This window comes from Saccopteryx leptura, chromosome 9 (assembly GCF_036850995.1).
Source record: "Saccopteryx leptura isolate mSacLep1 chromosome 9, mSacLep1_pri_phased_curated, whole genome shotgun sequence".
In the NCBI taxonomy this organism is placed as follows: domain Eukaryota; kingdom Metazoa; phylum Chordata; class Mammalia; order Chiroptera; family Emballonuridae; genus Saccopteryx; species Saccopteryx leptura.
Window position 1 is genome coordinate 8,331,009 of NC_089511.1, and position 11,456 is coordinate 8,342,464.

At 48.4% G+C, this 11,456-nt stretch overlaps 1 long non-coding RNA gene across 1 annotated transcript; it reads right to left on the minus strand.

The window, feature by feature from the left end:
• Positions 1 to 1,072: 1,072 nt before the first annotated feature.
• On the minus strand, positions 1,073 to 8,360 carry LOC136381346 (uncharacterized). Its single transcript, XR_010747058.1, has 3 exons — positions 8,230 to 8,360; positions 2,728 to 2,962; positions 1,073 to 1,227 (listed from the first exon to the last, which is right to left on the minus strand). It is a non-coding gene; the product is annotated as an uncharacterized lncRNA (long non-coding RNA).
• Positions 8,361 to 11,456: the final 3,096 nt, after the last annotated feature.

Below are 11,456 nucleotides of genomic sequence, written 5' to 3' on the forward strand. Positions count from 1 at the left end.
AAGAGAAAAACTTTGTGCAGTGCAGTACATGGGAAAGAAGGCAAACACGGAAAGTAAATAAAGAGCAAGGAAAGCAATGCTGTTAAATCCGAGAGAGATTCAGCTGCCAACTGGAAACTCTGAACTTGAGGCCACCGGTCCTTGCTAAAGGGGCGGGTAAACCACTGTGGGAGAGCTGTTAAAAGACGTGCTAGCACCCAACTGAGACTTTTCCGGATGTAGGTGGAGGGACGGAAGAGACCAGAAATGGGAGTGACTGTTACCACAGCAGTCTAGTTATTCAGTGCCCAGCTCAAATCCCTTCACCTACCCCAGTGTCGTGTGTCCTACACTTGGAGGCAACAACATAACTAACGCTTACTAACCCATGTCATATCCTGTTTTTTAAAATAAACTAAAGTTTTATATTAAGTTGCTTTAGTTTTTGTTTTTGTTTTTGTTTTTTTTTTGGCTTTGCTTCTTTCTTTTAAAGAGCAGTAGAAAACAATCAAACACTACAGCGACCTTACAATTCTTAGAGTAGGACTCACCCTGAGTGTATCTGATAGTCTGAAGAGCCAATAAATAAATAAGTAAATAAGGATTCAGATCCACACAAGAGAAGGTTGGAACCCAGCCGCACAGACGTTCCCCAACAGCCCCGCCCTTGATAGCACAGACCGAACACCCAGATTCTGGGCCACGCCTTCCTTCATCCCAACGATCTGAGTTCACCTCACTCCACCCAACGCAGCGCGAGGCCAGGCAAACAGCACGTGGGCCGCGCTGGCTCCGGGGAACACTAGCTGGGAGTGCTGGTAGGTCCTCGCTTCACAGACCACGATTATTCCTTCACGGCTTAGCTTTCAGCACATGCCCTGGTTTCTGTGTAAGATGATCAGGCCTCTGTGTTCTTTCACATGTGGACTGAAGGCTTCGGAACACTTAGACGGAAGAATCAGGTCCTAGTGATGGTAAAATATTTACACATTGATTTAAGCCCGTCTATGAAATCGGGGATAAGGAGTACTTCCACTGGAAAGAGGGGAAAATCAAAGCGACCAGGGTGAGACAGTGACATTTCAGTGGTATTTATTTAGGTGGAAGAGGCTTTTCCTGTCCCCCTCTTCTTTCCTTTTTGATATCCCTGGATGCCTTTGAGAAATCCTCAGGTCCCCAGTGCAGTAACGCTGGCACTGCGTTGGCGTGCGTGTGCATCGGGAGAGAGTCCGATAGTCCAGCGGCCACCTACAGAGATGGAATGACATCGCTCATCTCAAGATACTTTTTCCCATACCTGCAAACCTTTTCAGTGCATGTCACATGATAGCATATCATTATTATGTAAAAGGGTTTCCAATGTGACGTGTATTTTGCCAATATTCGCAAAGACTGCTTCACTCTGTCTCTAAATAACATTGTTTTGCAATAAACACTCTCCTATTTAAATTCTACAACGTACACTATTTAAAAGGACTTGACAAATGCTAGCAGGGATAGTCACAGAAGTATCTTTTGCATTCTGGTAGGAGACGTGACAGTCAAGTACTCTTCGAACAATTTGCAGAGCAGCTACTGTGATCCAAGATGTCCTAAGAACTTTATACTTTATATGTATTAGCATTATTCGCTTCCAAAGCCCAATGATACATGGGTTAGTATTTACATTTTACAAATAGAAAGCTGAGTCACGCAGTTGACAAGTGGTAGAACCAGGGATTCAAAACCAGGCTGTCTGGTGCCCAAGCCTGTGACTTTTCAGTTTTAGCTCTGAGAGGTCTGTGTCCTGGGCATGCCCTCAGTCCTGGGCAAACCAAGACAGTTTGGTCATCCTACCTGCAACACTAACCACCATACTGAACTTCCCCGTGTATGCAACTTCTTAGAGCATACTCAGAGTCTTGCAATGCCAATGCTACTGTCCAATTCAATAAACATTTCAACCTGCAACTATGATCCAGAAATGAAAAAAGATGTAAACCCTGCTTTTTAGGCCACTCGTCAGTAACCTAAACTACCCGTTACTTCGTCCAGAAATCACGGCATTGTCCCAGATCACTGTGTTCATGTGTGTAGAACGCAGATAGGGGGTCTCAGAGAGCAGCGCAATTATTTACTGTGACAGTGCAACGTCTTCGTGAGAACAGTGTGGGCTGGGGTGCTTGGAGCTGCTCAGCCATGCAAAGAATCCTTGTCAAATATTTTAATGAGAAGAAAAGCATGGCAGTCAAGATGAAAATCCAAGGTGACCTTGAACTATGCAACTCATTGCTGCTCACCCTACTTTTTTTTTTTTTTAAGGTCTTTTGTGATGATGATGATATGTTTACAGGGTTCCTCTCTGGATGAGGGAGAGGAGGAAAAACAGATTCAGAGATCCCCTTATAGAATGTATCTTTTTCTCAACATTAAACTTCCATTCTGTTGGATGCTAGATACCCGGCATCCCAAGCCTTTTCTTCCTTGGAAGAAACCCCCGATGTGTGGGCTGCTGCAGGCAGCGGCGCTGGCCTCACACCCCTGCCCCCTCTCCATGACCAGTGGGGAGCATGCCTCTCCTTGGGCAGCCCGATGTTCCCACGCAGGACTATGCATCCTAAATGAATGCCACCAAGCTGAAGGCCCTAGGAATCCACGCTCAGCCTTGGCCAGGATCAGCCACAGTGGCCTCCGCAGACAGGCTCATACAAGATGATGAAGGCGCCATCCCCACTGTCCGGGTTTCGGAATCTTTCCCCAGCCCAGTACCTGTGGTCTCTCCCGAGCCAGGAGTGACGTCCAATGGGTCAGCCCAGGCTGGTGGTTAAAATCTTGAAGTATTTCTGCTCTCATCAGTCGATAGGCATTGTCTCCATCTCCCCCCAGTCACACCGACCCTCTGCCCTGGCTGGGGCCACTCCCAGGGCACCTGCTCAGTTTTCCTCATCCTCCAGAAACTCCCAGGAACAACACGATTCCACCAGGAACCTGCTCCAGCTCCCTCCTGATTGGGCAGTAGGACATCCTCTGAGTTACTATGTTGAATAGCAATTCTCTGCATTTTGATAAACTTTGAATAAATTGCCCTTTCTACTTAGGCTAATAGGGTTCACCTTGATGTTTGTATCCACAAACCCTCGCTCCTGTATGCACTTACACACATTTAATTTTATGCAGGATGCATCTAAGGAAAGAAAATCTGTTTTTTTGGCAGGTATGGAAAAACAATTTACACAAAAGTACCTTAGATGAATATGTGACAGTGTTACATTGTGGCATTAAAATGTTGTTGTTGTTTTTTTAACTGAAATGAACATGGTAGAAACTGATATGCATTTAATGTTTATGATAGGCAAAGGTTTTTTACAGACTGTTTCTCATTGCAAACCACTCTGCTACACCCTCTACATTTGTGATATAGGTTAAAGTATGTCATGTTTTATATTTATATTAACTCGATTTAGAGGGACTCCAATCACACAGTCATGATAGGACAGAGCAGGGGTTGCCAGCTGTGCCTCCTGATCTCAAATCCTTCCCTGCTTCCTTCCTCTGAATTTGGTCTCTTCTCTGCAGGGAGGTGCGGGGGAGGGCATCCTCCATGACTGAGACATACAGAAGTCCCCTGCCGGCCAAGTCAGAAATTCTACCGCCTTCTCCTCCTGCTTCGGATTAAGCCGTGGGGGCAATAAGGCAGGGAAGGCGACAAGGAATTTTATGATGTTTTGAACAAGGGTCTTTTGCAGCCTTGACATCTGTTGGTGAGATAAGGAAAAAGGCCTTTTCAGTCTCGAAGAATGTGTACCTCAGGTACCCACCAGAAGATAAGGATGAAACTCCAGGAAACAGACATCCAACCTAATAAAAAGAGACTAGCGGGAACCGGACACCACGGTGAAGAGATGCACAAGGAAGCCGGACCTGAGGGAGAACCGGTTCAGACTGAGCAGGAGAGGAAGGTGGTACCGAATTCCAGAAGGGAAGTCTCCTAGAAGAATCCCCAGCTGATCGAGTAACAGGTGTGTTTAAAATGCTGAGAGGAGAGCCACAGCTCGGATGGAGAGCTGGAGAGTGAACTGCAAAGAGGTCTGTAGAAAGCAAAGGCCGTGATCAACTCCGGGGAAAAGAGAAAGTTATACAAGAAGGAAATGTAATCACAGTGCAATCAATGGCTCGGCTGTGGGTCATAGTGACACGATCGTGACAAGGTAAATGGGGACTATTGAACCAAATACAAATGGCGACATAGCTTCTGGGAGGAAGGTGGCAGGAAGTGAGCCTGAGTGTTGCCAGGTGCGTGCCTGTTAGGGGCAGTGGTGGGAAATGCACTAGGGGCCAGAGCTTCCTATTTGACAGTAGGAAGTTAACAGACAATAACTAGATTTAAACGTCAAGCACGGGCTGTACAAACATGTTACTTGGAAATAAAGAAATATACGCCCAGAGATAGATCAGAGAGAAATGACCCATCAATTTCAGAGAGTGAGATTGGAGAGGTAGGTAGGGAACTGGAGAAGGAAAGGTGGGGGGAGGGGGCTTATTAAATTCTTTAGGACTGGGAACATGTATAACTGCAGGGGAAAGGTTTTATTCCAAAAAAAGAAAAGAAGGGGAATTTGGGCCACCGAGTAAACAAGACAGAGGCCACACTCCGCAGCCCCAGACAAGGGGGATTAAAGCAGAAAGCTCAGCGGCGGGGTTAAGAACCACCAGCCCCCTATCTTGACTCTGTCTTCGCCTGGGAATTAATAGGTTACAATGAACATCTCTACCTGGGAAAGGCCTGGCTGGTGTGCAGGGTCGTCAGCCCACAAACGCTGACAACAGCAATAATGAAGCTGCCAATCCCAGGGGCACGCAGGGGACACACCCGCCACTGGCCAGCCTTGCAAACTGTCACATTCTTAAATGTGGATTGCTGGGCTGGGGACATGTCACTTGCTCTGTACTGGGGAGATGTCACCCGCTCTGTAAGCTACACAGCTATAGAGCGCCCCCTCGCTGGTTACTATAACTGCCCAACTTCACAAATTAGGTCCCAGTATGTCCCAAAGATTTTTTTTTTTTTAATGAAGAAGGTACATCTCTGAGCTATGTCAAAATACTTGGAGCAGCCACAGATGGGTGTGGAAATGGGTTTTTAATCTGGGTTCTGGGTGGGGGGAGGTCTTGGTAGGCTCTGTGAAAAATCTATGCAAACTTGCCCATCTATGCAGATGCACACTTACTCTGTGGGGGCTGAGCACCCAGTTGTGCAAAGGGGTGGTATTTGAGTCTTGAAGCACAAGACCAAATGCCCTGGGTAGCCAGCCGGCCGGCCTGAAATGGCATCATCGTTTTAGGGCGACTCGCCTGTGGAGACTGGGGGGAAGGAAGCCTGCAGGGGCCCGTAGGACTCCTGGTGTTGTCATTTCAGATTCCTGCGGCTCTCAGGAGTGGGCCCGTGCAGCAGGAATGTCGGCACCACACAGCAGGAGACGAGCGGTCATCCTGGAGAGCTGAACAAAGCTGCAGCCTGGAACAGGACCCTGGAGTTCACAGCCCAGCGTCCACTCCTACTGGTGTGCGGCCCGGTGACCCTTCAACAGCCGGGGGCAGAGGCAGAGTCTCAGAGCTCCTTTGGGGCCTTTATGGCTGGAGGCTGAGGCTCAAACCCAGCAGGCTCAAACCCAGGGGCACCAGACAGGTGTTTGTAGTGAAGGCCTCGCTGCCCGGAACGCACAGGAGTGGCCAGCACCACTGTCGTCACAGCCACCTGGACGGGGTCCCTGTCGTGCGGTAGTAGCAGGCTCACTTGGGGCACGTGGCTTTATGTCTCCCAGTCTCAGATCCTTCGTCTGGTACGCGGGAATCGTCGGGTGTTTCTGAGGTCTGTCTGATGCTGTCAGGGCCCTCGACCCCGGGGGGGAAATGGCTAGCATTCAGTGGATGAGACAGGGGCTTGATTTCCAGTATTATTCCTTTTTAAAAAGAAACACTTCAAATCTCACCTTCCTTTTCGTTTAAGAAAACAATTTCACATTATACATGTGTGTGTGTTTTTTTTTTATTTCAGCAGTATTATTCCTACATAAGTCATAATTAACTTTCATTTCTTTAGCCTAGCTGTTATTACCTGGTAGTGTGTGTGTGTGGGGGGGGTGAATTTTGCTCCCTGGGGGATATTGTGTAGTGTCTGGAGACATTTTGGTCATCACAACTGTGTGTGTGTGTGTGGGGGGTGCTTCCGGCATCCAATGGGCAGAGGCTGCTCACCATGCTACACAACAGAGAATCATTCCACCCCCAATGCCGTGAGCGCCGAGGCTGAGACAGCCTGCTCTCGCATTAAATATGGAATTTAAATAGGAAGAAATATATTTTAAGAACCCTACTGAGCACGCCTCCATCCTTGGGAGAGACAGGGGCTTGATTTCAAGAGCCTGGCTTCCCACTGCCCAGCCTGTCATTTCTATTCCGATGACAGTCAGTGAGAGAGAATGTCAGCGTCACCTGCTGCTACAGGGTGAGGCGGCCATTGCTGCTGGGTAACCCAGCGGAGGGGCCGAGAGAGTGGCTATTGTTTCAGATATTTGCAGAAACAACAAACATGTACGAGTTTCCATTTTTTTAAGGAATGTGAACCCTCAGGAAACCTATCCTTTTTTTAAAAAGTTAAATCGATGGTTAAGGTATTTTTAAAGCATCAGAGTGAAAATTTCCAAGTACAACTTTTTAATAACCTTAAAAATCCCTCTTTCTAAAAAAAAAAAAAATCAAGCTTGCCCTGATAGAGTTTGGTTGGCCGTTAAACAAACATTTTCACATCATGGCTTTGAACCTGTTATCAACCATCTCCGTGAGTGACCAGAGGGCAGAGCATCTCAGGCATGCAAAAATGTCAGCTAAAGGGAGTTTGATTGTTTATGTGACAACACTCTGCTTGCTTCTAATTGGGTTTCCAAAGCTGGAAAGGCTACATTATAGAAATAATAACTTACGGTCCACATTTTCCTTTCTCTTCCATTATAAATCCACATTTAGTTATGTTAATATGAAGACGTATTATTACGGAAAGGACACCCAATATGATGGGAAGACTCCCATGTTTGAATGGGGTTTTTTTTTTGTCCCAGATTCCGGAGCCAAGCCATTTTTCCACACCCCTCATCAGTCTTTTGTGTGAGCCTTTGCAATGAGTCAAGTCTCCACTGATAAGGCCTTAGAGACATAATCATTTCCCATTGACAGCTCCTTGCAACCAATTCACAAACATTTTCATATTAATATTGAGCAATTTCCCTACATTCTAATCCATCAAAGTAGGCTATTAATCCTCCCTGTACCATTCTCTATTCAAATGCTAAAACATTTGTCGGACAGCCCCTCACACAAAACCCCTGCATTGTTAGCGATGATGGATCAGGGCCTTAATACGAGGGACGCCGTGTAAATTATATCACTGATACTGTACATAGGTAGAGGAAGGAAATCTTTTTAAAAGATCATTTGCATGCTAAAGATAATGAAAGTGATCCCAAGGTACAGCAACCTTAATTTTCCTTTCTAAGAGGCAAAAAAAAAAAAAAAAGGTTCTTTTATAGCAGAAAATATGGAAATCCATCATGATTTATAATGGCATAAATGCCATCATTTACTTCCTGAAAAAAGAATATATATATTGTATATACACTGTTTCTTTTAAAGAACTTACTGACATGACTTCAAATATCTCACAGGGAATTGTGTACCCTGTGGTTACCTGGAGAACAATGTGAATAACAGACCTCAGCTTGGATGAAAAACAGATAAATGCCTTCATTTGGGGTTGTGAGTGGACTTAGGATTTATATCCATCATCCAAAGCCATTAAATGGTACAGAAACTTGGGGCTGAGTACAGTTAGGCCCCCCCCACCCCACCCCATAAGTAGAGATGCGATGTCTACCATGTGTTAAGAAACAGGATGTAACTGCTCGTATTAACCCGAGGAATGGTTGTAATTACACCTGGGCTCTAAATCATTGCCAATTCTCAAGGACAAGAAATGGCCTTCTACGTGGGTCCGGTCTCATAGTCCCAGGATACCTACCGAGCAAGTCAGAGGGCTTAAAAAGGCACTAAAAGAAAAATCACTGTAATGTTTCATGCACTTCATGCTTATCTTTGACCCTCAAGTGTGCTGGTCTTTGGGTTTTCCTTCTGTGTGAATGGCTGCTTGTCGGCAAATACCCAGAGTTCAGCCTTGATACCTTCCTCTCCCTCACCGGCCTCACCTCCGCCCAGTCTTACCTAAGATTGGTTAACGCTTCCCGTGAACACTTCCCCTTCTCTCTCTGACTCTCCATCGGACCCCTCCAGCACCTTGGGCTGAGACCGCACCATCTTCCATGCGGACAGACCCTGGCCAAGCTGCTTCCCCACTGTCCTTCGCCTCTCTCATGACAGCGGGCGGCCCACGAGATTATGAAATACAAATCTGATCATGCACTCCACCGCCTTCCAAGCAGGAATTTTAAACACACACTCGCGGGCACCCACATGCACACAGTCAATGTTTTCCCTTTGTCCTCAGGATCATGTGCAATGCCTATGTTTAAGCCAAACTTCCCTTATCTGGCTCCTGCCGAGCTCTCTGACCTCATCTCCTGCCACTTAAGATGAAGAGTTCTCCAGGTGGCCGATGTCCTCCTGCCCAAGAGTCCTTGTACCCGCTGTCGCTGGCCTGGAAGACGTTTTCTCTTCTGTGCCTCGTCCAGGACTAGACGTGTCTTCTACACCCAGTCTCCAGGCGTACCCTCCATGTTCCCTGCACAGCACTTTCCACTAGTGATCATGACGCACGGGTGATCACTTGTCTAATGTCTGTCTTCTACTAGACTGCACACCCCAAAAGAGGAGGGGGAAACTGTATCCCCATCACTCGGCGTGTCTCTTGGCACATAAACAACTCAATAAACACCTGAGAACAAATGAATGAATGAAACATAACCTACGCAGGGCATCTTACTAGGAACTTGAGAATAAATACAAGTATGAGACACAAGTATAAAGAAATTATCCTGGCCCTGGCCGGTTGGCACAGTGGTAGAACGTCAGCCTGGCATGCAGAAGTCCCAGGTTTGATTCCCGGCCAGGGCACACAGGAGAAGCGCCCATCTGCTTCTCCACCCCTCCCCCTCTCCTTCCTCTCTCTCTCTTCCCCTCCCGCAACCGAGGCTCCATTGAAGCAAAGATGGCCCGGGTGCTGGGGATGGCTCCTTGGCCTCTGCCCCAGGCGCTAGAGTGGCTCTGGTCGCAACAGAGCAACGCCCCGGAGGGGCAGAGCATCGCCCCCTGGTGGGCAGAGCGTAGTCCCCTGGTGGGCGTGCCCGGTGGATCCCGGTTGGGCGCATGCAGGAGCCTGTCTGACTGTCTCTCCCCGTTTCTAGCTTCAGAAAAATAAAAAAAAAAAAAAAAAAAAAAAAAAAAGAAAAAAATTATCCTGTGAAATTTGAGGATTGTTATGTTTTGTTTTGTTTTGTTTTAATAATGGAGCAGAAAATCTGAATCCTGGAGTTCTAATCTATGTGGAGATTCGCTTTCTGATTCTTTGGATGAGGTGTTTCCTTTGGGATTTAAATACTAGTTTTGAATCTGAAAAGGTATATATTATCTGATGGAGGTTCTTCTCTCTGTTGAACTCCATTGAAACTTTATTGTTCTTTGAAGATTAAGACTTGCCCCAAGGCATTAGTGATAAGGGACCCCTGTTTTCAAGCCGTTCTTGTGATGAACCAAAGTAGAGATGGAGTTTCTGAGTCCCTAATCCAGGGAGCAACATCTACCCTATTTCTGGCCATGAAGCAATCAGGCCTAGTACTCAGGCAAGAGAGAAAGGAGTGTGTGTGTGGAGGCGGTGGGTGCAGCAGGGGGGGTTAAGGGGCTTGGGGGGTTGGGGGTTTGGGGAGAAGACTAGAGAAGCAGTGACACGTGAGAAAGCTTCCAGTCTAACCTCTTCTATAGGCATGCTCAGATGATGACTACCGCCCAGGTCATTGGAGCTTCCCAAAGACTCATGAGTAGGGAGGGTATCAAGGGGGCGGAAAGGACCCTGATCCAGAACAGAAAAGGCTCTGCAAACGTACTGGGTAGAAAGAGGAAGTGCGATGGAGGTCACAGTCTTCCAGGGCCTTGGCAATCAGTGTGGGCCAGGGTCCCCCATCAGGAGGCCCGTCCTGGACCTCCACACACGCAGTTCACTGGACATCAAGGATCCTACAAACATCCATAGACCTGGACTGCATTTCCCCCAACCCTACATCCTATCTGCCCCCGATGATCACAGGGACCAACGTCTCTGTCTCTGTCGACCTGCACAGAGCCCTCAGAAGGACGGGAGGGATCACCTTTATTTTTCCGGAAGGAAAAGACCTGTCGGTTACCCATGGACATGTCACCCGTCCCTGCTCCTTGCTGAGGGTCTGTGGCAACCATTTAAATAAGAGAAGGTAAGGAATACCCGGTCTGTGAGACTGGCAGAATACTACTTTCCGCTTTGGCTCCTGGATTTAATCCATTGTTCTCAAACCCAGTGACTCTTGAAGAGAATGTTCCATAGTCACCACATGTGGCTTTTATTTCCCTTTCCCCATCACGTAGCTAAAAGGGCCCCACTTTGGAAATTAAAATGATTCAAGCAGCCATAATCCTCCACTGCTGAAATGGGGGTGGAATGAGTGGCTGAAGAAGTTTCCCGCACCTGCTTGTTCACTACGCGGCTGGACGCGGTGAAGGGTTAGAGAGGGCGGTGGGCAGGTGCTGGACTCGGTGAAGGGTTAGAGAGGGCGGTGGGCAGGTGCTGGACTCGGTGAAGGGTTAGAGAGGGCGGTGGGCAGGTGCTGGACTCGGTGAAGGGTTAGAGAGGGCGGTGGGCAGGTGCTGGACTCGGTGAAGGGTTAGAGAGGGCGGTGGGCAGGTGCTGGACGCGGTGAAGGGTTAGAGAGGGCGGTGGGCAGGTGCTGGATGCGGTGAAGGGTTAGAGAGGGCGGTGGGCAGGTGCTGGACTCGGTGAAGGGTTAGAGAGGGCGGTGGGCAGGTGCTGGACTCGGTGAAGGGTTAGAGAGGGCGGTGGGCAGGTGCTGGACGCGGTGAAGGGTTAGAGAGGGCGGTGGGCAGGTGCTGGACTCGGTGAAGGGTTAGAGAGGGCGGTGGGCAGGTGCTGGATGCGGTGAAGGGTTAGAGAGGGCGGTGGGCAGGTGCTGGATGCGGTGAAGGGTTAGAGAGGGCGGTGGGCAGGTGCTGGACTCGGTGAAGGGTTAGAGAGGGCGGTGGGCAGGTGCTGGACTCGGTGAAGGGTTAGAGAGGGCGGTGGGCAGGTGCTGGATGCGGTGAAGGGTTAGAGAGGGCGGTGGGCAGGTGCTGGATGCGGTGAAGGGTTAGAGAGGGCGGTGGGCAGGCGCTCGGCGTAGCCTGGTTTATAGTCACCCAACGCTGAAAACACCCCGGATGTCCGGAGTGAGGGAAGCTGCGTGTACCTC